Source organism: Pinus tabuliformis, chromosome J, assembly GCF_031772625.1.
Source record: "Pinus tabuliformis cultivar Carrire ecotype Pingquan chromosome J, CPIR1, whole genome shotgun sequence".
Lineage (NCBI taxonomy): Eukaryota > Viridiplantae > Streptophyta > Pinopsida > Pinales > Pinaceae > Pinus > Pinus tabuliformis.
This window is the reverse complement of record NC_142295.1, coordinates 1,516,988,261-1,517,015,700: the sequence shown is the minus strand read 5'-3', so window position 1 is coordinate 1,517,015,700 and position 27,440 is coordinate 1,516,988,261. Positions and strand designations below refer to the sequence as shown.

The 27,440-nt window shown below is 38.5% G+C and overlaps 1 pseudogene; it reads right to left on the bottom strand.

Annotated features, from left to right (window-relative positions):
- Positions 1-20,894: 20,894 nt before the first annotated feature.
- LOC149233255 (fructokinase-like 1, chloroplastic) lies at positions 20,895-24,124 on the bottom strand (annotated as a pseudogene).
- Between the last annotated feature and the right edge of the window lie 3,316 nt (positions 24,125-27,440).

The following is a 27,440-nucleotide window of genomic DNA, read 5'->3' as shown; positions in this document are numbered from 1 at the left end:
GTTGTTTGTATGTTTTACCATAAGCTATGATTTAATCTTAAAATTTTCTAAAATTGAGTGTGAGAGAAGAGTATTAATGCATGCTACTCAGTTGTTTTGATGTTGCTAGTGTTGTTTGAGTTGCCATGACTTGAGAATGTGTGCCATGAGAAAATTAGTTCAGCGAGAGGTATGACATATTGTGAGAGGCTATTAGTATTGCAAAGTGTTCATATTCATTAGTATGAGTTGTTGGATGTCATTTGTTTCATCCATGAGTAGAATTAAATATCATCTAGGAAGTTGTTTGAGTCATAGTGATAGTTATGCATTGGTGTCATTTGATTGCTAGAGCCATGTAAAAGGCTTATCAAGCGTTTTAATTTATGGTCAAATCCTTTGGTTTAGATTAAATTCAATGATCCATAGGTTGTTGGTCTCTTGTAATAGCAAGGCATTAGCAGCTGGAATTCATTTTCCCAACTGTATGAGGAGTTATTTGTAGCTCACTTACACATGTAGAGGAAGCTATTACAACCAAGAGAAGACATAATGATCTAAGAATGTGCTCAGGGAGAGCATGTCTAGTGTGTGCTTTCTGATTAGATACATATTTTTGTGTTGTTCCTTGAGGGGGTATGAATGGTCATGTTGTTGCTTTGGCCTTGTTATCATGCATATGTTGCTACTATGTTTTGGTGAGGATAATATGTTGATTAGAGGATGTTGCTACTACTCATTGAGTTAGGAGAAAGAATTTTGTTACCCATACTATATTTTTGTTGTTGGTTATGATATGTTGATAACATTTGAGTTGGCTTCATAGTGTTGTTGATGTAGATGGAACTACTGTTTGAGTTTGTTGTTGTTGTTGTGTGTGTTGGTAATCAAATTTACTGCTACTTCCATGACATGGAGAGTTTACTAATGCTGCTTCACGAGAGAGAGAATTTGACATAGTTATTGGTGTTGTTTCTTATTGTCATGTTTCCATGGGGGAAAAGAGAGCTTGTTTCTTGTAGATGTATTGATCCAACTAGTGTCTAGAGGGAGTTCTTTTCTACTCAGTTATGTATCCAATGTATTATCAGTAGAGTGTTGACACCATTTATGAGTTTATCCCCTTTCCATTGATGTCAAATGGGGAGAGAGAGCGAGGAGATCGAGGAGATTAATTTTTAGAGGTCAGTCTCAGTAGGTTGGATCAGTTTGTGTTTCCATCAATGCCAAAGGGGGAGATTGTTGGAATTGATGTTGTGATGTAGTGTTGTTGGTTGGAATTAATGTCAACCTTGTAGCGTGCATTTGATTGGTTGCATATATTTGGCTATGCAATGTGTATGTGTTGGTTATAGGCGTTTGGCTATGCATTGGTTATGCATATGAATGATTGATTGTAGATGTTTTGGATATGCAGTTGACTGTGTTTTTTTGCAGGTGTCAACATACATCAATTGTTAGAGGTCTCACTCAGTTGGTTGGATCACATTAAAAGATGTTTCCCATGGTATTTTGGGTGACAAGTTAATGGTTTACCATGGTATTTTGGTGTGAGTGCTAATAGTTGCATGTGGTTGGCTAACATTACCTAAGGTTTTTCCCATGGTACTTGGTGTGATAACTTAATGGTTTAACATGGTATTTGATTTGAGGTTGTATTGGTTAATTAATTTTATTTTATTTGATATGGTGATTATGAGGAGTGGAAGGTAATTTTAATTCTTTCATTTGGTCCATTATGATGAGAAGAAAATTATAAATGTATTATGCTAACACTTGAGGAAGTATGTGTGGGAGTGTGAGAGAGTGTTATAGTGCTTTGTATCAACTATTGTATTATTATAGCTGAGTTGAGTAGTGCCCTCATCAGATTTCATTTTCAGATTAGAGAGAGTGTTGTGTTCCTCATGTTGAGCATATTATTAAGCCTAGTTTGAAAATGTATGAAATCATGGTTCACATTGAGGAGTTGAAGGCTTAGAGACTTCATGATTTGTGAATTCTAGAAGACAGTGATTAGAGGAGGTGGGGGCCTTCTTTTTTATGTGTGTCAGTATATTTTTATAGGAGTCAAGTCTTCCAGATGGTAGAGGCCAACTATTCTATATATAATTTGTTCAACAATTAATAGAATATTTGAGTAGCGCAACAACAGAAGGTGATTTTTTGCCTTGGAGGGGGTTTTCTACCAGAACACTTGTGTCCTCTTGTATTCATGTTTTTATTAATGTTTCTCATGGTTTTTTTGTATTGTTTCTATGTTGATTCGACATGCTTTATTTGTAATATGATTTTGTCTCACTAATCTTTTGTTGTCTTGAGAAAGAGTTAAAAATTGAATATGATTCACCCCACTCCCCCACCCACCAAGTAGTGAGCTCATTTTCAACATTGAAATTTATTCTTGAAAAATTAATGCTCAATTGGAACCATCGCTGCAAAAGCAACTGATAAAAATGTTTAGAAAAAATATTAGTGATTTTTCCTTGGATTATATTGATATAAAGGGGATTTATTCTAATTTGTCTACCCACCATTTTTATATAAAATAGGATTCTTGACCTATTACGTAGTCTCAAATGAGGATAAATCCATCTATAAGGTACATAGTCAAAGAAGAGTTACAACATTTGTATGCAGGTTTTATCTATCCTATTTCTAATAGCAAATGGGTCTCACCTTCATCATTATGCCTTAAAAAATGGAATGTGGCAAGTGAGTGTTGACTATAAAAAATTGAATAAGGCTACCCTAAAACATTACTTTCCTCTTCCTTTCATTGATCAAGTCCCAGATAGCCTAGCAAGGAAGAAATTATTCTCCTTTCTTGATGTATTTTGTGACTACAAGAAGGGCCAAGTAGCCCCTGAGGATCAAGAAAAGATCACCTTCACCTATCCATGGGGAACTTATGCTTACCCAATTCTCCAATTCAAATTATGTAATGCTCCAACAAATTTTCATCAAGTTGTTCTCGATATATTTTCTAATCTAATCAATGATTGTTTTGAGATATATATTGGGAAGATTTTGAGGAAGCCTTGAAAAATCTTGAAAATTTACTAATTTGGTGTCGAGAGACAAAAAAATTATCTTAATCATGAAAAATTTCAAATGATCCTCACTAAGGGAAATGTTTTAGGGCACCATAATTCTTCTGCAGAGATGAGGGTGAAACCTACCAAAACGGAATTGATTCTTAAGTTATAAACCCCAACCACACCAAAGGATGTCTGTAGCTTTTTAGGATATGTAAGATATTATCAAATATTTATAGAAAAATTTACAAAGCTAACATCCCCATTATTTCATCTTCTGAAAAAGGTTGCATATTTTTGTTGCGATGATCATTGTTTGTTGGCATTTTCTGACCTTAAATAAAAATTATCCACTACTCCTATTTTGCGATGTCCTAACTAGTCCTTGCCTTTTTATATTCATATTGACGCCTCAGATACAACCATTAAGGATGTATTAGGTAAAAAGGAAGAATATAAACTCTACAACATGTATTATCTCTATAAGGATTGAACTCTAGTAAAATTAAATTATACTAAAACCAAGAAATAAATTCTTTTTATGGTTCCATTATATTACTAGATATCTTGTCTTTGTGCATATTGATCACTCTTGCATCTCACACCCCATGAATAAACCTATTACTCATGGTAGAGTAACTAGGTGGCTTCTTCTTCTGCAGGAATTTAATATCAGTTGTTGGAAATGGAATCACTACTCACAAGGGGGCATGAATTAATAATGTCTATGACTATCTCATTTTAACTCTTTTTACCAAAACACAAGATTCAGTAATTCATCAGTTGTTACACCGCATTTTGTCACTGTCCATATACTCCCCGTAACTTGATCCTAGAGGACCTCTATAGTGAACCCTACATGCTTTCCCTTCATGAAGAAAATCCCATTTTGTCCCTCTTCATGAGCATAACAATTCCCTTTTGCACCATTTCCCAAGAATATTATGTTTCTCCCAGTTTACAAGACCGACGCTAATGACCTTTGTCCTCCTCCCGTTGATATGTAGGGATTAATTATGTCCCTAGTGTCGATCGGAGAAACCGAGCTTTGTTTCAGTCACATCGATCCTCTTTTGGAAAGTTTTTTAAATAAGGAGCCAAAGCTTCCAGCTCTATAAGCTTCGTAACGAAAGTCTGGTAAATGGTTGAGCCGGATGGAGTTGAGGATGTCAGTTTGGGCTCCTTTCCCCTATGAAGATGGAACTACCTCAAGAGATAAGACCTTCTCCCATGAGAAGAGGAACCATCTCCCATTCATTCATTCTATATAAGCCTCCATTTTTCCCAAGAACAAGCTAGTGTTCATGTTGGTGTGCTAGTGCTAATTAAGTTTGGAGTAAACAACAAGCTATTCATAGTTGTAGCTCTCTAGTTGTGTGTGAGGGAGAAGTGTGAATTTGGTTTAGTGTGAAGCCTAAAGGGAAAAGCCTTAAAGCTATCATTGTTGAGGCCATCATGGAATGCTAATGGAAGTGTGTGAGAACCTAGTTTTGTCGGAGGAGAACAAAAACGTCAAGACAGTGGTTGTAATATATTCTTGATTCAATATATATATATATATATATATATATATATATATATGTATATGTATATGTATATGTATATGTATATGTATATGTATATGTATATGTATATGTATATGTATATGTATATGTATATGTATATGTATATGTATATGTATATGTATATGTATATGTATATGTATATGTATATGTATATATGAAATTATCAATTGATTTCCTACATAATGTGTTATCTCACATATTTATGGCTTAATGTTTCTTGACTTGTTAAGTAGGTTGAATTACAATTTGTCTATTATCACGGTTGTTGTTTGTTGTTGTTTACTTGTCTCAGGTATTCAAAGAAGGAAACAGGAAATAGCTGGAGCAAGCAAGCAAGGCCATCACCAAACAGGATAAGCATACTAAGAGGTAGGCCCTCTTATTTGGTTCTAACCTAAGGAAATCTTCCATAGAAAGCATCAGTTGTGGCTAGACCCATTATCAGGCTAGAGGAATTTTTTGTGCCCACAGTCATAATTTTACTTCACCAAAATTGGTGACTCCTCCAGGGAACCAATCCTTCTGTTTGTTTGCTTGGAATTTCATGGTTTTGTGTGAACTTTTCTAGTCTCGCCATTTCCCTTTAGTTCTGTTTGTTTTACTTTGCTTACTGCTCTGGGTTTGAAATTCATGTCTGGTCCCAACTTTTAAATATTTTTATTTTTTTCTTAGCATCCTCGCTCAGCATGCTTAATTCACTGACAGTTGCAGTGATCAGAATGATATGCTAAGAAACAGCCACGCTGACCCCCTTCTGACGCTTGTTGTTAGTTAGGCAGTTGCACCAATGCCTGTAAGTGAAGATTAGGGTTTCCCTCAAACCTTGGCCAGTGTGTTTTGCTCTCATGATTTCGACCCTATAAGCTTTTTAGATCGTCTTCTCCCTGACTAGAAAGTTGCTTTTCATTTGGTTTGCTTTTTTATTTTTCATCTTTTCGCTTGATTTCTTGGGTCATTAGATGGTTAGTGGCACTAGGGCATCTAGATTGTCATCCATTCAGCTGATTGTGAACTCAGTGAGTCAAGTTGTTGGTGCATTTACTCCTTGCAATTCATTTATGGTCCTTCTATGACTTTGACCTCCATTACAAAAACTTGAAAAGTTTTCATTTGCTTGTCTAAATGTCTCTATTCTAGCATAGATCACATTTCTTGTCTTGGTTTTGGCAAAGTTGTTGTGTCATTAGTTTGAAAGAGATTCCCTTTTCGTGTTTTTCATTTGCTTGAGAATTGTTTGTCTCGAAAACTTTTTCATTGAAGTATTTTATGAGAAGTTCATTTTTTCATTTCATGAAAAGTAAAAAATTCTAGTTTGCTGCATCAATATGTTACAGTAGTTAGCATCATTGGAGGCTATGATTGCATTGGCATTTGAAAATAAAAAGACTTCACTTTCTTTTGAAAGGACTCTTAGAGTGTACTTGTCAAGAAATTAGGAATTGGAATGTATTTTTCATTAGTTTATTTTCTTGAAAAGTGAAGTAGTGAAAAATAATTTTTCTTTTGGTTGCTTGGTTGTTTGCATTTGATTGTGTGTTTTCTACCCTCTCTAGTATAGACAATTCATTGAATTGAAAGGGTCTTGTCTGATTTAGTTGCATTTAGGGTTTTTTGAGTCACATCGCTAAGGCTTGAAAAATGAGACATAACTCAAGATAAACTTTAAAATAAACTCGATTAACCTAAGGCACACTTGAAACCTAACAAGCACATCTAGAGGCTCTAGGCTAGATACATGTTTCGACGTCTTTAAACCTAGCATTTGTCGTTAGCTTCGGCACTAAACAATGCTAGTACAGATCTGTGCTCCCCGTATCATCGAGTATATAACGAGAGACCCCTCTAGGCTGCAATCCTTTATACATAAGAATTTGAGTCAGTCACCTTACAAACATGATACGCCGAACACAGGATTTGGGGAGATTGCCTGCCCATACTTCTCGATTCGCCGAGAGGTATTCTGCAGTTCATGGTTTCCTGGTAATCATTTTTACCTAGATTATCTAGAGTAGTCATTTGATATTTTTGATTCATTAAATTTAAAAGACCATTCAAGCACTTGTCCTTCTGAGCGTGTTTCCAATCGAAAGTGATAGAGTCATATTTGCTCTTTCTCGGCTCTCAAAAAATGAAAGAGCATTAGTTTATTTATGCATCTTAAAAAATTGATTGCCCACAATCTTATAACATCCTGTTAGTCTTTTCCAGGCAAAATCATGAGTTTTCCTAAAAGAACATTTTAAATCCTTTAAGTTTATCTCCCTTTTCCTGTTAACTAAGTCAAGGTCATCATGGGTGAATCATTTGGTTCACCTAGTTCCTCTTCCTCTCCTCTATCTAAAATATTGTCTGAGGAGCCTTTTCTTGAATTAACAGAGTCACTCAAGGACCAGTGTTGAACTTGGTATCATTCTGAGCATTCAACATTTGTCATCTTGTCCTCTGCCTACTTCAAATACTCGGTCACATGTTGATATTGGCTCGAAATCTCCCGAAAATCCTGTCCAAACTCCTGAGAGTTCACCGAATACTAACGATCAGCTTGGACTGGTTATATATCCTTTGAATCCTCTGTTCAACCCTATTGTTATATCACTGCAGCGTTCGTACAATTTGTACGATCAGCCAAGTGTTCCTTTGGAATTATCCCCTCATACCTCTTTTGTCGTTCATCGTCGTTTGTTCCCAGCTATGGATCCCGAAGGCGATGCTCGAGTTACCTCTCTAGATGAGTAAGAAATTTCTACTCCACACATTGTCGAAGAGGAAGAACATCAATTTCCTCTTGAAGGTTTCCCCTATATAGGGAGCATTCCCATTAGTGTGTATCAGGAATTTCCGCCTAATTATGTGACTTTGGCACAATTGGTCTCAGGTACACCTAGTGCCTCATCACTTTACCATAACCATATTTGGGTGTCTTGCACCAAGCCTAATGCAGGTTCGTTCATTACAAACCCAGCCTCCCAACAGGCTGTTACCTCAGTCTCGGTGAAACCCACCATTCCGAACCCTCTTATATCATCTGTCCCAGTCACCCGTTTGGTTCAACTGGTGGTCTCGAAGAATGTTACTATCAGTTCTTCGATCCCTCCAGTAAGTTGCCAAGTTGTGCCACCACCTGGGGCCAGAATTTAAGTGTGTCTATGGTGTCAGGCACCACCAATGTGAGTAGCTCACAGGCTCACATGGTTGGCATGAACCAGCCTTCTTCTGGCATTATACAAAACCCTGTTGGTCCTACTGGATCAAGCAATGTCTAGTACCAACAAGTTCAAAATCTCGTTGGTCCATTTGGGTCAAGCAATTTCCAATATCAGTAGCCTTATGAGGCTTAGGTTCAATACCAAACTCCTTACGTTCCATATCGTTCTCAAGGAATGGTCAATCCACCGTATGTCCTTTAGTCTAGGCAGTACGTTCAGCCTAGCTCATCCACTTTTCAGGGTGGCTATGGCCAGATTCAGTTTGGAAATTTTCCGGGCATTGTTCAAGTACGCTTTCAACAACAAGGATAGCCTCTACAATAAGAAGGGCAACCTTTGTTGCAGCAAGGGCCGTCCACACAACAACAAGGACAGATGATACCGCAGCAAGGACAACTACAACAACCGCACGGGAAACCCTTGCAACAATTATAGTAAACCATGCAGCAGCAGATGCAGTATGCTCTACAAACCTCCCAGCCTATGTCTTTGTAGGGCCAACCTCTGCAACCCCAAGGACAACTTTTGCAGCTGCAAGGTCAATCCTTGATGTAGCAGAGCCAACCTGAGCAACATCAACCCTTATATACATATCAATAGGGTCAACCCTTGCAAGGACAAGGCCAGGGTCAAGTCCTGCAGCAGCAGGTCCAAGAACCCTATGTCCAGGGCAGTAGGTATAGAATCCCTATGTCCAAGGGTAGCAAGTGTATAACCTTATGTCCAAGGACAGCAGTTCCAAAATCCTCTTGTTCAAGGGCAAGAGGTTCAAAACCCATATGTTCATGGACAATAGGTACAATATTCATATGTCCAAGGTCAACGGGCTCAACAACCTCTTAACCCGTATGTTGCTTATCAACAACCTATGACTGGACAATTCCAAGGTGTTTAAGGTCAAAATACTCCCTATTTCCATGGTAACCCACAATGGAAGTAGACTCAAATGCCATATGGCCAAAATCCCCCACTATGGGGCCAACATCCTTACCAGTAAGGATGGGCTCCTCCAGTTGGACCCGCTTATCGACCTCCAATGCCTTTTAATACTCAATTGTCATTCTTGGCCACACTACAGTTTCCATATGTGTCTCGCCTTATGAATGATCCAATACTTCATTCGCCATACTAGCCTCTAGTTTCGTCCAAGATCCCGAGCAATTGTCCTAAGTTCAATGGGAAAGAAAAAGAAGATCCTCAAGCCCATGTGATGACATATCACCTTTGGTGCTCTTCAAATTATTACGTTGAAAATTCTATTCGTCTCCATCTTTTCCAATGAACCATCACAAGTACTACAGCCAAGTGGTACATCGAGCTTCCTCGAAGTGCTTACCATGACTTCAACTCTTTAGCCATGGATTTCCTTATGCATTTCTAGTTGTTGGTTTGTTATGAAACTGGCACCTATTTTCTCACATCTCTTAAGTAAGATATTGCGACACACATCTTTGATCACATCCATGAATGGAGACGTAGACGTCGCCTAATCAAATTCGAGATTGCTTATTAATTTCTCACCAAATGGTTTACTAAGTCATTCGTCGCTCCAATTGCTCGTGATATAGCTATGGGTGGATGCGTTACCGAAGAACAAGCCATTACTCGTGCCGAGTACTTAGATCTTGTTTATTCTCAGTCTCGCACTTTGTATGAGTTATTACTCGATGCTCTGCACCCATCATATGATCCGACGACATCGAAGTCACATGCTACACTTCTTGTTGATGGAGTAATTGGTTCAGTGTCACAGACCCCTGCTAAATCTTCTTCCAAACAGAAGTCGGTCTCAAACACTGCTTCCAATAGTTCCTCCCAAAATCCACCTGGTCCTCGTAAAACCTCAGAGGTTCATGTTGTCGAGTCTACCATAGTAGAAAAATCCTCGAAAGGTAAGTAGAAAGGCAAAGAAAAGGGTAAAGTCGATGCCCCAAATCAGGGTCCTCCTAAGTCGTCTGCTGGTGATTCTTCACAACGGAAGCCTAAGTATCCGTGCCTCATTTGCGAGGAGGATCACTATACCAAGGATTGTCCCCGACGGTCCGAAGTTAGTCATTTGCTCAAAGGGACCCTAGCTATCCTAAAAGAGTCGTTTCTGTCTCAGCAAACTCAAATGGTAGACCAACCTCAATCATCTTCTTCCTTGGGATCTCAAGTGTTCATGATTAGTATGCCCATTAATGTGGCTACTAGATCAAAATATTATCAAACTCCTGCTCCAACAACTGGGAAAGAGAAAGAGGCCACCCCTTCTCCTTTTGCCCCGAGTTCTGGCCCTCTTCATATCTAACGCCCTAAACCTAATTCCACTATTTGGCCACCCTCTCGCAGTGTGCTAAGGAAATCCTTGTACAATCCCAACGCTCGAGCCTCTCAACACTATAATATTGTTGAAGATTTGGCTCAGGCACCATCAGCTATGTCAGCTCTCGAGGTGCTCCAAAGTTGTTCGTCTTAGCAGAAATATTTTCTATCAGCTATTAGGGGTATTGATCCTACCAATTCTAATTTGTTATGTTTTGATCTAGAGAACCATGTTCCACACCTACCTCATCAGATTGCCTTTCTCATTCAGGTAAACATCAATGAGAAAACCATTCATAGGATTGTCATCGATGAAGGTGCTTCTACCTGCATCATGTCAATCACCTACTAGAAGGCCATTGGTTCCCCTACTTTGAACCAATCCCTAAACACTTTGGAAGCTTTCGACGGGCGTGATTCGTGACCCTTCGGTGTCTTACCTAAGCTTGCCATTAATTTGGAGGGAAAGACTGTGCAATTCGAGGTAGAGATTGTTGATGCTAAGCTCAATTATAATCTTCTACTTGGACAGAGCTGGACCCATGCCATGCATGTTGTAGCCTCCTCCCTATTCTGCATGATTCGTTTTCCCCATCAAGGGAAAATCGTCACTGTCAACCAACTATCCTTATTTTCCTCTTCCTCCTCGGATGGCAATGTTCCATATGTCAAGCACACTAGTGCTCCTTATGAGAGTGTGGGGGCAAGTCATTTTAAAGATTCTACCTTAATGGGAATTTTTCCGCTCCCACCTCCTCATGTTGCCTCTGTCAACATGATATCAGTCAAATCTGATCCTTGGGTCATACCTTCAACAGATATTGTTGATACATGGGGCAAGGTTATGCCACTTAGTCTTGCCGAAATCAATTACGTGGAGATTGTTTTGAACTCAAGTTCTGTATCCTCTGATTCTCCTATTTTGAGGACTTCTCTCTATACGTATTCTCAATCCCCATGGAATGGCGCTTCAGAATCTCCTAGTCCCTTAGTCGAGACTTTTCTTACTATTGAAAGTATCATGCAAGTAATGTCCTTGGAAGAAACACCTTGGAATGATACTCATCATCATTCCTCTCTCCTGCCTAGCCTGACGGTCATGTCTATGTGTTTTGAGACGTTCTCTTTTTCGCCGCTTATTGACATGTCAGTTTCTCTTAACATCATCAAGATCTTTCAACTAAGGACACCTTTATCCCTTCATGGATTCAGGGTTTTTCTCCCTCCACGAGTTTTTACCAATTGCCCATTATTGGAATCAGGTAGTCATCTGACTCGTAACCCTCCCTCACCCAAGGGGCACGGGGGAAAAGCCTTATATGAGTTCTACTCCATTATTTGGCCGAGTCGATGCTTACTCATCATGCCAATGGTAAAACTACGGTGTTCATCTCTGTTGATTGATTACCTGAGTCCCAACATGGACTCTCTCAAGAAGTACTATGCTTAGGTCATCTTGCATGGTTACTTATGTACATTAGTGTGTCAATCATTTTTGTGCAGTGTGGTTTGGTGTCTTAGATTTTCAAACAGCTTTCATGTTTACTATGTTTTCCCTACTTTGGAGATGTTTATGACTCCTCACAACGGTTTCGTTGATGGTGCTTGCCATTACCCGAAATTTATCCTCCGCGGCATGGGTTATTTATGACCCTCATTGTGAGTTTATTGATATTCAAGGTATTTTTTTAGTTCACACAACTAACCACAATGCTGAATACAACACAATCATCGAACTCTTGTCAGAAGCCATTGCTCTTGACATTCGAGAGTTGGTTGTCAACCTGGATTCACAACTTGTTATCCTTCAATTCAATGGGAAATATTCCATAAGAAACCCTCAGATACTGAAAATGTATCTAGGTATTTGTCTAATGGAAAGGACTTTTGATTACATTACATATCATCATATTCCTAAATGCATGAATACATTGACATAAGCATTAACCATGCATTAGTTAATTATGTGTTGGATAGACATTTAAGAAACATGTGAAAATCCAAAACAAATCATTTGTACCATATTAAGCAAGAAAATATAGCATATATATATATATATATATATATATATATATATATATATATATATATATATATATATATATATATATATATATATCTATATATATATATATATATATATATATATATATATATATATATATATACATATACATATATATATGGTGATAATGTTTGGTACATCAAAACCCCAAAAAATAATATGTGTGTCCAAATAACATCGACAACTCGCAGGCCTCAAAAATGTAAAATGATCTACTTAGGAACTAATCAGCATGGTGATTGTGGTAGCATGAAACCACTCATGCAACATGAGTAAAAAATCGGCGGATCTGATCCGATACTCCCACCGTGTCTCTCTGGTATTGGCGAGGAATGTCTCCCACTTGAGCATACTCTGGGATACCATGAGTCAACCCCTCAAGGTTCCTCACGATCTCCTCCTCACTGTCACTCCCCTCCTGATAAGGAGTGACATCAAAATGTTGGGCGACGCGCCTGGCTATTGGGGACATCCTGACAGGACGCTCTGGTCCAACATCCGCATTGAAAAAATGAAATGTTATGAACACATATATATAAAAAAAAATTAAAAAATCACAAATTTAAAAATTGATTTTTTACCTTCGTCGTCAAAATGCTCCCCATTTGGCAGCAGCATGTCCAGATCTCTACGAAAGTCAATACCACTGTATGGCAAATCCTCCATGAAGATCATATGTCATCGTAGCCATGAAAAGAAGGCGACCCTGTAAGACATATGTTGGCCCCAAATGATCCTAGCCATCAAACGACTCCAACGGGCCATCTGTGGGTCTCGTGGCATCAGAGGATCTACCTCAGTCCACTGGTACTAGAACAACGGCACCCGTTCCAAGAAAAATGTCACTAGTATGGATCCGAAGCAAAATTTCTTCAGATTCTCCACCTTAGCTTTTGTGAGTTGGCGTTTTATGTTGAAATTCATGTCTTCTGCCCAATTGGAGATTGTAGGTGTTGTAGAGTTGATGGAATATAGAAATTTCAACTTTTTAGTCTCGTGCACTGCTTGGGACCCCACCACTCTGTTGATAGTCAATAGTAGCACTCTCAGTGTCAGATCTCGCATGGTGGAAATCTCAATCTTGTTGCTCTTGGATTTTAGGGCCTCAAGGGAATGTTGGGGAAGTAGCATGGATATGCTTTCCCCAATCGATTGTAACCCATATAGGTTGACTGGTTCCCCTCTTCGGGACAGTCCTGTAATGAAATATATGTTTGAAGTTTCTAACTCTAGCTCTTGGTCAGCAATGATGAATATTTCCCTATTTATGTCCCAGATACTAATCAAGTATCGAAGCAACTCAGGTTGGGCCCGCATTCCTAGTGTGAGAAAGAACTTGAGGAATCCACAGTTCCTCAAAGAATTAAGGAAATTTGAATCATTCAGTACCTGGGTGTCCACATCTTCATGCTCATGTTCTTTCCAATCTACCATTTTCGACGATTCTTTCATACAAAAACAATGTATTCAAGTCAATAATAATTTTTGGACAATAAAATTTGGATTCCAACGGTGGTTTTGAGAGGAAAATGATTTTTTTCCTTATTCACGACATTGATGCACCTGTTTTAAAAATAGTTGTGCCAACGGTGCGATAAGACGTTTTAATCACCCTTAGTCGGTGCGATTCCGTGGCCGGAACTCGCGCTGACCAAGGGCAATTTCTTTTTACAAACCCCCCTCAAAAATCCAAAAAATTGATGAAAACAGGAATAAATGGTATGGAAATGGAGCATAGGTCTTTGGCTCTTACCTGCAATTGGTGGCTCGGCGAATGACCTCCCGGATCTCCCGCAATCTGCTCCAGACCATTTAGGGGTAAAATGGGTGAAACGTTTTTCAGAGTGAGGTAAAATGGTAAATGGTAAAAAATATTTACTTTTCCTCCCTTTTTATTCAGTTTTTCATGAAATATTAGGTTTTGTAAATATTTTGATCTATTTTGCCTTAAGAATTAGATAATGCACTTTACCTTTTTGCGCAGCGATAGGTGATGGATGTTTGACAATGATGTCGAGTCACGTTGCAACTCTTTTCTCGACTCATAAAACTCAAATGAAAAGATTGCCGAGTATTTTCCCCTTTTGAATTGTAAAAGAGAATAAAATGGGGGGTCTTCTTTCAAGTTCTTTTCCAACCGTTTAAGAATAAAAAGATAGTTGATCCTTTATCATTTCGAACTCGTTAACGGATGTGAAACATCATGCACCTAGTATTCGTTTACCCATTTTTCAAGCTAGGGTGCACTATTTATGAAAAAGGTACTCCTTGAATGAAATGGTCAAGTGGTTCTCTCAAGTATCGTTTTCTACCTTTTCAGGCTCAAGAGACACAAATGTATGAAATGGGACCATGTGGAGTTTTCTTTTCCATGTCTTTTTCAAACTCTTTAAACATGAAAAAGATACTGAGTTACACCTTTGTTGGACTCATTAAAATATTAAACGACATCAGATTCATCACCATGACGAACATGAGCTTCTCCTTCTTAGGGCTCATTAAACTTACTAGGTCGGATTCATCTGAAGTATGAACTTATAGTGCGAGCATATGCTTTCCCATTCAAGCTTGCGATTAAAAAATAATTAGGGTACCTGCCACAAATAGTGGGGCAAAATTTGGAAATCTAATCAGTTGTGTCAGAAGCTCACTCTTGAACATGACACTTTCTGCTTCGTGTTGGGATGGGATATCCTCCTTTGTATCATTGACCTTCCTAGGTTGGGCTACTCATTTTTTGCCTTCCATTTGACCTCTTCCCTGTCATCATGACCACCGATCCTATGGATCCAAAAGCTTCCAAACTTCCAGTTTTGTTGCCAATATGTTCAAGAGTTGTCCTTATGTAGTTACACTTACCCCAGATTCTCTGTATCATCCAAAATCATTTTGCATCCCTTTATCTCATGTTGAAGATGTGGGATACATTATGGCCCTCCTTCGACATGACCACTTCCTGTTGACTTCAGCTCATTATCCGGGAAGTTGACCGAGAGACTCCCTTCTAGTACCTTAGAGCTTGCATGCCCTAATGGCAAGTTCTTTGCACTCGATGACAAGTTCACATCATTAGCTTTCAATCGAGTGATTTCGCAGGTGTTCGACTTCAATTCCCCTATTCACATTCCGCGGATTGTGCTACTACTACCTTGAGGACCATTGTCATTATTGGTGGCTTCTCTTGTGCTTGCTAACAGTTTACACCATTGGCTAGTAATCAAGCAATTTTCTAGCATGTTCGATGTCAACGCATCTATTCACATGTTAGAATTTGTACTTTAATCAGGTCGTAATCGAGCGCAAGACCCTGGGCTCAAATTACAAAAGTCGAGGTTGCAAGGCGATGTGACATGATTATGTTGATATACATGTCTCTCTCAGATGGATGGTTGCGACCATACCATGAGTTATCATATGTGATCTTTCTCATTATTGCATGGCTATGACCATACCTTGGTTTCGATGTGATCCTCTCTATTGGATGGTTGTGCCCATGCCTGGATCCATTTACATAATCATTCTCTGGATGACTGCGTCCATGCCACGATTCATGTATCGTTTGACATAGTTTTCAGTTATGTATATGTATCTGTACTTTCTTACAGGTTTTCCGATGACAAACTCCAGTTCCCTGCACTGGTTCATAAAACATTTCATCCCTCACTCTAGTTTGGCCTTCACCCTTTAGGGGGCATCTGTTACGCAACATTTTGTCACTATCCCTGTACTCCCCATTCCTTGGTCCTGGAGGACCTCTACAGTGAACTTTACATGCTTTCCCTTCATGAAGAAACTCCCATTGTGTCTCTCTTCATGAATAGAACAATTCCTTTTGCACCATTTCCAAAGAATGTTCTATTTCTCCTAGTTTACAAGACTAGCGCTAATGACCTTTGTCCTCCTCACATTGATATGCAGGGATTAAAAATGTCCCTAGTACTGACCGGAGTGAATGAGCTTTGTTTTAGTTGCACTAATCCTCTTTTGGTAAGTTTTTTAAATAAGGAGCCGAAGCTTCCAACTCTAGAAGCTTCGTAATGGAAGTCTAGTAAATGGTTGAACCACGCGGAGTCAAGGATGTCAGTTTGGTCTCCTTTCCCCTATAAGGATGGAACTACCCCAAGAGATAAGACCTTCTCCCATGAGAAGAGGAACCATCTCCATCCATTCATGTTATATAAACCTCCATTTAACCCAAGCACAAGCTAGTGTTAGTGTTGGTGTGCTAGTGCTAATTATGTTTGGAGTAAACAACAAGATATTCATAGTTGTAGCTCTCTAGTTCTGTGTGAGGGAGAAGTGTGAATTTCGTTTCGTGTGAAGCCTAAAAGGAAGAGCTTTAAAACTATCATTGTTGAGGCCATCATGGAATGCTAACAGAAGTGTGTGGGAACCTTATTTTGTCACAGGAGAACAACATCAAGACAATGGTTGTAATCTCTTGTTGATTCAATATATATGCAACTATCAATTGATTTCCTACATAATGTGTCATCTCACATATTTATGGATTCATGTTTCTTGACTTGTTAAGTAGGTTGAATTACAATTTGTCTATTATAACGGTTGTTGTTTGTTGTTGTTTACCTGTCTCAGGTGTTTGAAGAAGGAAATGGGAAATAGCTGGAGCGAGCAGTCAAATTCATCACCAAACGAGATAAGTGTACTAAGAGGTAGGCCCTCTTATTTGGTTCTAACCTAAGGAAATCTTCCATAGAATGTATCAGCTGTGGCTAGACCCATTATCGAGCTAGAGGAATTGTTTGTGTCCGCACTCATAATTTTACTTCACCACATCAACTACACTTATGAAACCAACATGAAATCAATATATTAGAACATGTAGAACCAACATAGCGTGAATGTAAAACACCATAAAAATGATCAAATAATGCACATAAGAGGACACAGATGTTTCTAGTGGAAACCCCCCTCCAAGGAAAAACACCACCCGTAGTTTTTGTTGCTCAAATATTCTATTAAGTGCTGAACAAATTTTTACATAGAAGAGCTAGCACCCACTACCTAGAAGAATCAACTATTATCATAGTATTATAGCAACATCAGTTAGAAAGACTCTTCTCTCACGACTCTACGAATAACCATTCATTGGAAGCCACCACAACCAACAAGCCTTGACCAATTCTATTGGACTCTAGAGAAACTACTTATCATACTAATATATCTGCCAGAAGGCCCCCTCCTTATCTACACACTGCCTATTATGAAATATCAATGCCTTCAACACCTCCATGAAAACCATGTTTCATGAATTTTCAAATTGGGCTCTCAAACCTGCTCAACATGACCAACCCAACAAATTCACTTATTTGAATCTGAAAATGATAAGATGATATACATAATCTACTCAACATAGTTATAGATAAGTAATATGCTTGACAAAAAACTGTATCACACTCTCACATTCACACACCATGAATCCTATCCCAACTTAATATTCACTCACAATCATATAGCAAATTAATCTCCATAAATATCCAAACCAATACCACGAGAAAAGATTATGGCTATGCCAATACCTAGGACACTTGTACCATGATAATACAAATACTGTGTGCCAACCTACTCCACACACATACCAATACCATGGTAATGCCAATTCCAAGGACATTTGGACCATGGTAATGTCTAACTCATACTTAAACCTGCAACCACATGCACAAAACATGGAAAACTCAGTGACAACCACACCCATAAGATTGCATTAGTGTGGTTAAGGACCTAAAAGCATATGCATAAGACTGACTCCATGTGGTTGTGGTAGAGTATAAAGAAAAAACAAAAATACTTTATCATAAACCTCTGGCAACCTTCTTCCTCACTTATTCATCGCCTACTGACAACATATATTTCATAAGCCCTGCAACCCAGTCACTTTCCATAGCAGCCAAAAAACAAACTCCATAACATAACATAACATATTCCATAACATCTGACAAAAACCAAACTAAACCACCTGCAACACAACCCATCTACAACGAGTGGCACAAACCAACAAATTCATCTGTAACAAGTCAAACACAAGCCATAGATCGTAGCACTTACCGCATCATGCACACACATACCAAGCTACAACATTTTTGTAACAACCCTGGTTAAAAATTCGATGTAAATATAAAATTATAACACCATAGTCATGTGACATGTATTCCAAGCTAAATGGTGGGAAAAAACATCCTAGTGGGGTGTCACTTCAATTTATTATGGCTAAGGAAATTGGAAAAGGCAATGGCAAAGGCTTATGAAGATCAATTGGCAAGATTTTCACTCAAGATTGGTTAGTGTAAGCTTTTTGGCCAGTTTAGTTTTGGAGCTCTCATTCTATTTTCGCTCTCATACTCTTAGACACTCAGAGTTTTCTTGGAGAACTCTTGGAAAGTGTGGCTTACTTGGATGCTTGGAGAAAGAAGGAAAGGGAAGAGAAGGAAAGTTTAAGCGGACATCAGGATCAACAACTACAATGGTTTTTTCTTGCAGGTATTGAGTTGCATGTATGATTTTCTCACTAGTTTTGGCATGCATGACATATGCATGTGGTTTATTGGTCATGATCTTTCATTGACATGGAGGATTGTCTGGATTGATAATGGATTTGTCTAGCCTAGTCATTTCCTAGATATCGGTGGTGTTGTGGGTTCATTTTCCTTTTTCTTTCTAGTTGGTTCTCATGTTCATTTACTTGTGGGTTGAGTTACTAGTTCCTAGAGCCTTGGTTGGACAAACGCTCTAGAAGCTCTGACTATAATTTGATTATTATCAAATTCAATTTTCATTTTTCACAAATAAAAGTTGTATAAGTTTCTATTGATGATACATATATTTCTTATAGGAGTTTTTTAGGATATAGTGTTTTAGTAAAATTTATGTAGAATTATGGTTGGAATTATAAATTGAGTTGTGAATTTTTACAAATTAAGTGTTTACAAAAATATTATAATAAAAAATACATTTAAATAAAAATTTAACAAAAAGTTATATCACCACATTCCAACTAAAAACTCTAAAACATAAAATAATTAAATAAACAATATTTTTTATATAATTTAAATAAATAAAAATTTATTATAAATAACCAAAATTCAATTTTAAATTTCTATTAATGAAAACGGAAAAGCTTCTATTTCTGATGCACATGCGAATGTTAAATGTATTTAACATTAACATGAATTAAACGAACGTGCATTCAACAGGAAGAGATCAAGAGACCGAGCGAGCGCTACCATGCAAGAGGCAGTGAGATTAACCATAGTGAATAGTGAAAGGTTAAAATAAAAAACTAAATTGATATTGTAATAGACTAGCAATTGTCCAAAAGGTACAAAGAGAGGCTGATAAGATTATTAAATTGGAATTGTTGCATTTTTCTAAAAAATTTAATTGGTTTGTGGAAAACCTTGTTTTCTTGGACTGGATCATTGTGCAATTACTTTTCTTTAGATGTTTTGTTTATATCTATATTACAAGGAACACACTGAATGTCTTATTTCATTTCTGCTATCCTTACTAATATTCTTTATGTTCTTTTTCTTGATCAATTTGATGAAATATTCCATTATCCTTTGGTCAAAGTCCTCACCTGCCCGGTAAGTTGAAAGCTCAAAAGCCAATCAAAAAATTCAATGATAACCCTATTCAAATTCATAATGTAACACTCCCAGACAGAGTTCAGACAGATTACCTCCAAGATGGGTATCACTGTTTGTAGCCAAAACCTCAAAAACTCCGTTGTCAATAGTAGAACTCTGACATCAAATGTGCCACCGCCAAGATAAAAAAACAACAATATTTTTCTCTCCACCCTTCTTATCCAAGCCATAAGCTATCGCTGCAGCTGTGGGTTCGTTGACAATACGAGCTACATTCAATCCAGCAATAACACCAGCATCCTTCGTTGCTCGGGGCTGTGCATCAGTAAAATAAACTGAGCAAGCCCACAAGTTAACAGTCACAATACAGTCAACAATTGGTTACCCACAAATTTGACTTGGTATGTCTGGGTGAGTCAACTTGGCAAACCCAGCCAGGTCTGACTAGGACAGGCCATGCCCTCAGATCCAACAGTTACAAAATCACTGGAAAAACAAGCACAAATTTGACTCACTGAGTTTGAACAAGTTGAGTTGGGAAACCCAGCGCCTCACACCCAACCAGGTCTAGTAATAGATTTGCTTTTCTCCAGTGTTTTAACAAACTCAATACAATTCATTTTCAATAAGATAACTACAGAGACTCCATTAATGCTAATTCCTACACATTGAAACCTAATTTTACAAAAGTGAAATAATTATAGAATGACTAAAAATATCATGCACAAATCTAGCAGATGCGCTGAGATCTAAGAAAAGGAATGTACCTCGAAGAACATTATAATTACAGATGACTGATAGTAGAGGATTCTTATGTGTTTCGTAACTCATTGTTTAATCTATGACTAAAGCAATAACATGGAAACAAAATATACAAACTTTATCATATCAAACATGATTCTTAAAATGAAAAAGGGTGCAGATGGAATTGATAGGAATTGTGAGAATCCATAAATTTGTCTCTTAAAATATGTGCCATAGCTGGATATTGAATCCTCAAAAGCAATGCCCGTGAGAAGAACATGAAAGGCAAAGTTCATGATGTAGTGTCTAGCGAGACAAAAAGTACCTTAATACAATAATACATTACCTTGTAGCATAAATGGAGCTATGCTAAACCTCTAAATAGCCTACCACAAGGAAGGTACATATACTTGCTCCTTCAGATTCTGTGTTGCGCTTTCAGTTGGGAATCCCCGGACAGCACCAATTGTCCATTGTGCGATAATCCCAGCACAAATAGAAAATCTTAATTGATTCTCCAACAACACTTGATCATCATATAGCTCCGGTTGTGAAGTCAACAGCACTTGATCATCATATAGCTCCGGTTGTGAAGTCAACTTTCTGATAATGCCTGCAAGACATACACAGTTACTAACAATGTTGAACTCTGCATCGACATATCATCCTTCTATTAGAAGTATAAGAACTCTTCAGATAGATCCTTGAGCAATGTGACTGCATTCAATGACTACCTGCTACAATAGCATCACCTGAACCAGTCCTATCACACGTGAATGGCGTGACCAAAACATCTTCTGTTCCTATTACTGCACCCTCAACTGTAGGTGTGTAGTAGTGTATGCGGAAGGTGCCATCAGTGACAAACATAATCTTTATGTTATCATGCCATAACAACACAATTTCCTCTCTTGTGTAATGATAACACCTCCGTCGTCGTTGCCTTTTTCTTTCTCCGACTGACTGTTCATAGGAATGTGCATAGTATTGAGGCCTGTAATTCCTCTTTCGCTCAAAATAATCCTCATCAATCAAAAATTCCAATTCTTGCATGGTTACCTCAATGACATTTGCCTCATTCCATGCACTCTGGATAAGTTTCCTTGTCTCATCTCGAGACCTCCAAAGTGGCAAAGGGAGGTTTACATCAAAAAATATAACTCCCCCAAATTCTTTTGACATTTTGATTGCAGCAAGAAGAGTGCCATGCATGGATTGTTCAAGAAGAACCATGGAATTGAAATGAAACATCCTGGCCTGCATGAAAAGTTTAAATATTTAGTCACAGATAAAGAGCATTTAACTCCAGCCTGTGGTTATCAACACATAGTGATTACAAAGAAGTTTGCTTATGTAAGATGATCGAAAAATTGGACCAAACCAAAAAAATATAAAAAATGGGAAAGGTCAAATATATAAAAGGGGAAACTAATCAAGCACATGAGGTAAGGAAAATGTTGCGAAAAAGTTAGAAGTATACATTTTGTGTGGATGATTATAAGAATACCTCTTTTATTATGTCGACGTTAATATGAGAAATGTGAAATCCATCTTCTGCACATGGTTTGACACATTCCATTCCTAATTTTCCTTCCCGATGGGTTACCTTCATGTAGGAAACTGTTGTGGATGCATAAGGATCAAATTTAACACCACGAGTTTGGACATGTTCCTTGTTCATTGTGAGAACCATTTGATAACTAGTGGAATCATCACCTACTTTACCCATAAATGCTACTCTACCTCCCAACCTTACAAGTGCAATAGCAACATTGGATGGTGGTCCTCCCGGTGCCCTGACAAATTCTGGAGGACTCCATTGCAAGCCATTTCATGTAGAATACTTATCTTCATCCATTTGTCTCTTCAATACCCTAGCAGTAGGAATAAACTCATTCTGCGCCAAGCCAAAACAGCATACCAAAAGAGGCCAATCATATTCAAATTTATGATCATCCTCCTCACCATCTGCTTCCAACTCCATAATTTTTTCTTCTTTATTTTCAGCGGTTTTCTTTCTCCTACTCTTCTTAGGCACATCGCTCCCACTAACGTCTGCTGAAGTTGTTTTCTCTTCACTTTTTCTTCTCCTCGCAATCCTCTTGATAACATGGGATGTCTTCTTTGAGCTTGAAACATCATACCTACTATTCTGAAAGAATCAGGTCAATGGTAACAAAGGCAGGTAGCGATTCATTGTAGCATCCCACAAGCCCTCGACAATGACTACAACAAAAGAAAAAAACCCACAATGCACTCATGGAGAAAAACAGAATACTTGAAACGAGTAGCCATACTCCTACTTTCCTCACAAGTGAAGGAAACATTTATGCAAGAAAATAGCTACCTTTCTTTCTACGCTTTTGAGGAGCCTCTTGAACATCTGTGAGTGGTGTATTTGAAGTGGCTTCGTTTTTTGGGGATGTTACTCTGACAATGTACAGTTTATGTAACTTTGCAGTCCTAGAGAGAACCAAATGAGGAACAAACAACATAGAACACTTTGGATTGGTCCCGCGCCTACAAAAATTGGGTGTGAGATAAGGGTTGAATGCATTGCCCTAGCTTATGAAATATTATTAGATCTCTATATTTTTGTATAAGCTATGTATCCATGTGAATCAGAAAACATTCGTAGTCCTGTTTTAGTTTGTGCAAATGGAGTAATAAAACACACACAGAGATGGCAACAAATGAGCAATGTTTTTGGTGTCCACCGTAGAAAAGAGAAGAACCTTAGAGGGTTAAGAACTCACCTGGGCGTAACCGATGGATGAAGGGGAAGCACAAGTAAGTTAGGGTAAGTTATGGTTGGTGAAAACACACTCCATGGAAATTTGTTGTGGTGGGCTAGGGTTTGAATCTGCAACTAGTGGAAAACTCCAACCCGATTATGTTTACCCTGATTGTTGAAAATATAATTTCAACTGTGCAAAAGTTGATCCATGCGGCAGCATGAGGACAATAAACCGTGCGTATCACCAAGGATCGGGAGAAAAATGGCTTCAAAAAATAAATTTGCAGGCTTAAAGATCCGCTTTAACCTTAGCCGTCAGATCTAACTGATCAACAGTCTAGATCGTATTGGCGTATCGGCAAGTCGGCATATCAGCGGGTTGGAGCATCGGAGGCAGGCAGCGGCAGCGATATGAAATATCGCCGATGTCGCATCGGCGAAGTCGCAGCGGAGGACTTACAAAGTGGTTTTGTTTTTGTGCGATGAACGATCGTCGATATCGCATCGGCACATCGCTATCAGCAATATCATAGGGTCGGGGCTTTTAACATGAGTAATGTTGCGATGCGACGGAGCGGACCCGACAATATTACAAATAGTCTTTGATAAACTTACAAGTCCACGCTCAGAGCATTTTCAATGTATTTTATGTATGCTTTCAAATATATGGAGAAACAGAGAATTAGCGCGGAGGCAGTTAAAGTGAGCATGGAACAATACAGCATAGCAGGCAGAAGCTTTCAATTTACAACATGGCCGAGAAGGAAGCAGGTTGCGTTCAAGCTCCTGCACATTGATTTTCCAGTAACCACAGTTAATGCTCAATTCAGTCGAGGACGAGAAGGACAACCTCGAGTAGTTCCCAGTATGGGACTCCATTTTTGTTCATTAAAACTATTCAGATTTTGTATGTAAGTTAGGTGTGTGCATTATAGTTTTTAGTTGTGATAGTGTGTGACACAGGTGTAGTCTAGCAACGCAAGTGAATGTTTTACGCAGCAGCGTAGACTGTAATGTAGGGCGTGTGTGTTTTCTTTTGGTGAATCCCTCTGAGCAGAAGAGGAAGAATATTGTATCAGGCTTTTCATTTTTTTTTAATACAAATCCCTGTTTATGCATGTTGTACTCTGTTCTCAGAAAAAATCTTTTAAACTTCCGCTGTGTTAAAGATCCTGTGTGTGAAGAACAGAGCATTGTTCTCTGTTCTGTGATTTCATATTGTGTTTTTGGGATTTTGACAGAAAAATCCCCAACAGTGGTATTAGAGCTAGTTCTGGCTCTTTGAAGGGTTCAAAGAAGCTGAAGGAAGGATTCCTGCTGCAGCAACTTCTCCAGCAGAGCGAAGTCTCAAGCAAAAGAATCCAAGGTATTTTCCAGTGATTTTTAATACATAGTTAAGTATTGTAGGAATGGCTGGCACCAGCACCAGCAATAGTATGGGTATGCAACTCCCACTATTTGATGGTAAAAACTATGACTATTGGGCAATAACAATGAAAGCCTTGTTTGCTTCCCAAGACTTATGGGAAATAGTTGAGGAAGGTTTTGAACAACCAGCAGATGAAAATGAGTTTAATGCATTAACTTAGGGAGAGAAGGATCTGTTAAAGAGCCACAAGAAGAAGGACTCAAAAGCCCTCTTCTTCTTGTATCAAGCAGTGCATGGAAGCATGTTTCCAAGGTTAGCAGCAGCTAAGACATCCAAAGATGCATGGCAAACTCTTAAAACAGCCTATGAAGGCATGGAGAGAGTGAAGACAGCAAAACTACAGTTGCTGAGGAAAGATTTTGAGAACCTGTGCATGAAGGAGTCAGACAATATTGACTCATTCTTCACTCAAGTAACTGGCCTGGTCACACAAATAATATCTCATGGTGAGATACTTGAAGAAAGGAGGATTGTGGAGAAACTATTGAGGTGTCTACCCTCAAGGTTCCATGTGATTGTCACCACCATAGAAGAGACTAAGGATCTCTCAAACTTTTCAGTTGATGAGCTTCATGCATCACTGATCACACATGAGCAGAGGTTGAGTAGAAATGAAAACTCATCTCTAGAGCAAGCCTTCAAGACCCAGATCTCCTTTGGAAGAGGAAGAGGTCAAGGCAGAGGAAACAAGAGAGGAAGAGGCAGAAGCCAAAACAGAGGTGGAAGGAACAGTCCAGCAAATGCTCATGGAAGAAGCAGCGATCCAAATCAGAAACAAGGCCAAGGCAGCAGCCAACAAAGTGGACAACATCATGCTCAAGGACAAAGGTATGACAAATCCAATGTCCAATGTTATTATTGTAAAAAATATGGGCATTATGCCAGTGAATGTAGGAAGAAGCAGCATGATGTGAGTAATATATCTAGTGCAAATATCACTAGAGAAAATATCAGCCAAGATAATGTATTGTTAGCTTGTAATATGGCTGAAACAAATAGTGAAGATATATGGTTTCTAGACTCCGGTTGCAGCAACCATATGATAGGAAACATAACTTTGTTTTCTGCTTTAGATCAAAGTGTGAAGTCACAAGTCACACTTGGGACTGATAGCAAAATTTATGTTATGGGTAAAGGTGAAGTTAAAATATTTACAAAACAAGGTGTAAAGAAAACCATAGCAGATGTCTATTATGTTCCTGGAATGAGATGTAACCTCTTAAGTATTAGATAGCTTGTCCAAAAAGGTTACAATATCTTCTTTGAAAATGATGTATGCACCATCATGGATATAACACCTAGCAAAAGATGCATTGCTGAAGTGAATATGACAAGGAACAGGATGTTCCCTCTTAGACTAAGAGCAGATCTGAAAAATAAAGAAGAAATTGCAGCAGTTACTCAAGAAGCTTTCCAAAGCGTGCCAAAGGATGAAAATTGGTTGTGGCACTTGAGATTTGGACATCTCAATTTTGGAGGTTTAAATTTGTTGAGTAGGAAAGGAATGGTAAGAGGATTACCATTGATAGAGAAACCGGACAGCCTTTGTGAAGGTTGCATTTTGGGGAAACAACACAGAGAAAGTTTTCCAAGAGGGAAAAGCGTAAGGGCAAAAGCAGCCTTAGAGATTGTCCACTCAGACTTATGTGGACCGATGCAAAGTTCATCTTTAGCAGGCAGCCAGTATTTCCTAACATTTATTGATGATTTTACAAGGAAGACTTGGGTTTATTTCTTGAAGAACAAATCGGAAGTGTTTGAAAAATTCCGAAATTTCAAAGCACTTGTGGAAAATCAGAGTGGGCTGCGCATCAAAGTTTTGAGAACAGACAGAGGAGGTGAGTATATCTCCAAGGAATTCCTACGGTTTTGCAGAGAAAGTGGAATTCACAAGCAGTTTACAGCAAGGTACACCCCACAGCAAAATGGAGTTGCTGAAAGGAAGAACAGGACCATCATGGATATGGCGAGGAGCATGTTGAAGGCAAAGCATTTGCCAAATGATTATTGGGCTGAAGCTGTAAATTGTGCTGTATATATCTTGAACAGGTGTCCTACAAAAGCTGTGATGAACAAAGTGCCGAAAGAAGCATGGAGTGGAAGAAAGCAAGGAGTCACCCACATGAGAGTTTTTGGATGTGTGGCTTATGCACACATTCCAGATCAGCTAAGGAAGAAGTTGGACAGCAAAGGGGAGAAATGTATCTTCATTAGATACAGTGAGGAATCCAAAGCTTACAGGTTGTATATCCCATCTACCAAGAGGTTCTTTGTGAGCAGATATGTTCAGTTCATTGAGGAGGAAGATTGGGATGGAAGCATAGAAAAAACAGTGAATGTTAAAAACTGTTTGTCTCATGATGAAGATGAGGAGGAGATGGCTGAAATACATCCCCAAATAGCAGCGCCAACACAAGGACAGCAAGGAACACCCTTGAGGATAAATGAAAGTACTTCTCCAAGTACACCACAAGGAGGAAATTCAAGTGCATATTCAAGCACTTGCACTCCAAGTGGAAGAGGTAAGAAATTTAGAAATCTAAGTGACATTTATGATGAAGGAATGAATTCCTTATTTGCCTTGTATTGTCATGTCGATGATCCTATTCATTTCGAAGATGCAATTAAAGATAGGAAATGGATAGAATCTATGGATGAAGAGATGAATGCCATAGAGAGAAACAAAACATGGGACTTGGTTGAGCTACCAAAAGGCAAAGAAGTCATTGGAGTAAAATGGGTTTACAAGACCAAGAGCAATGCTGA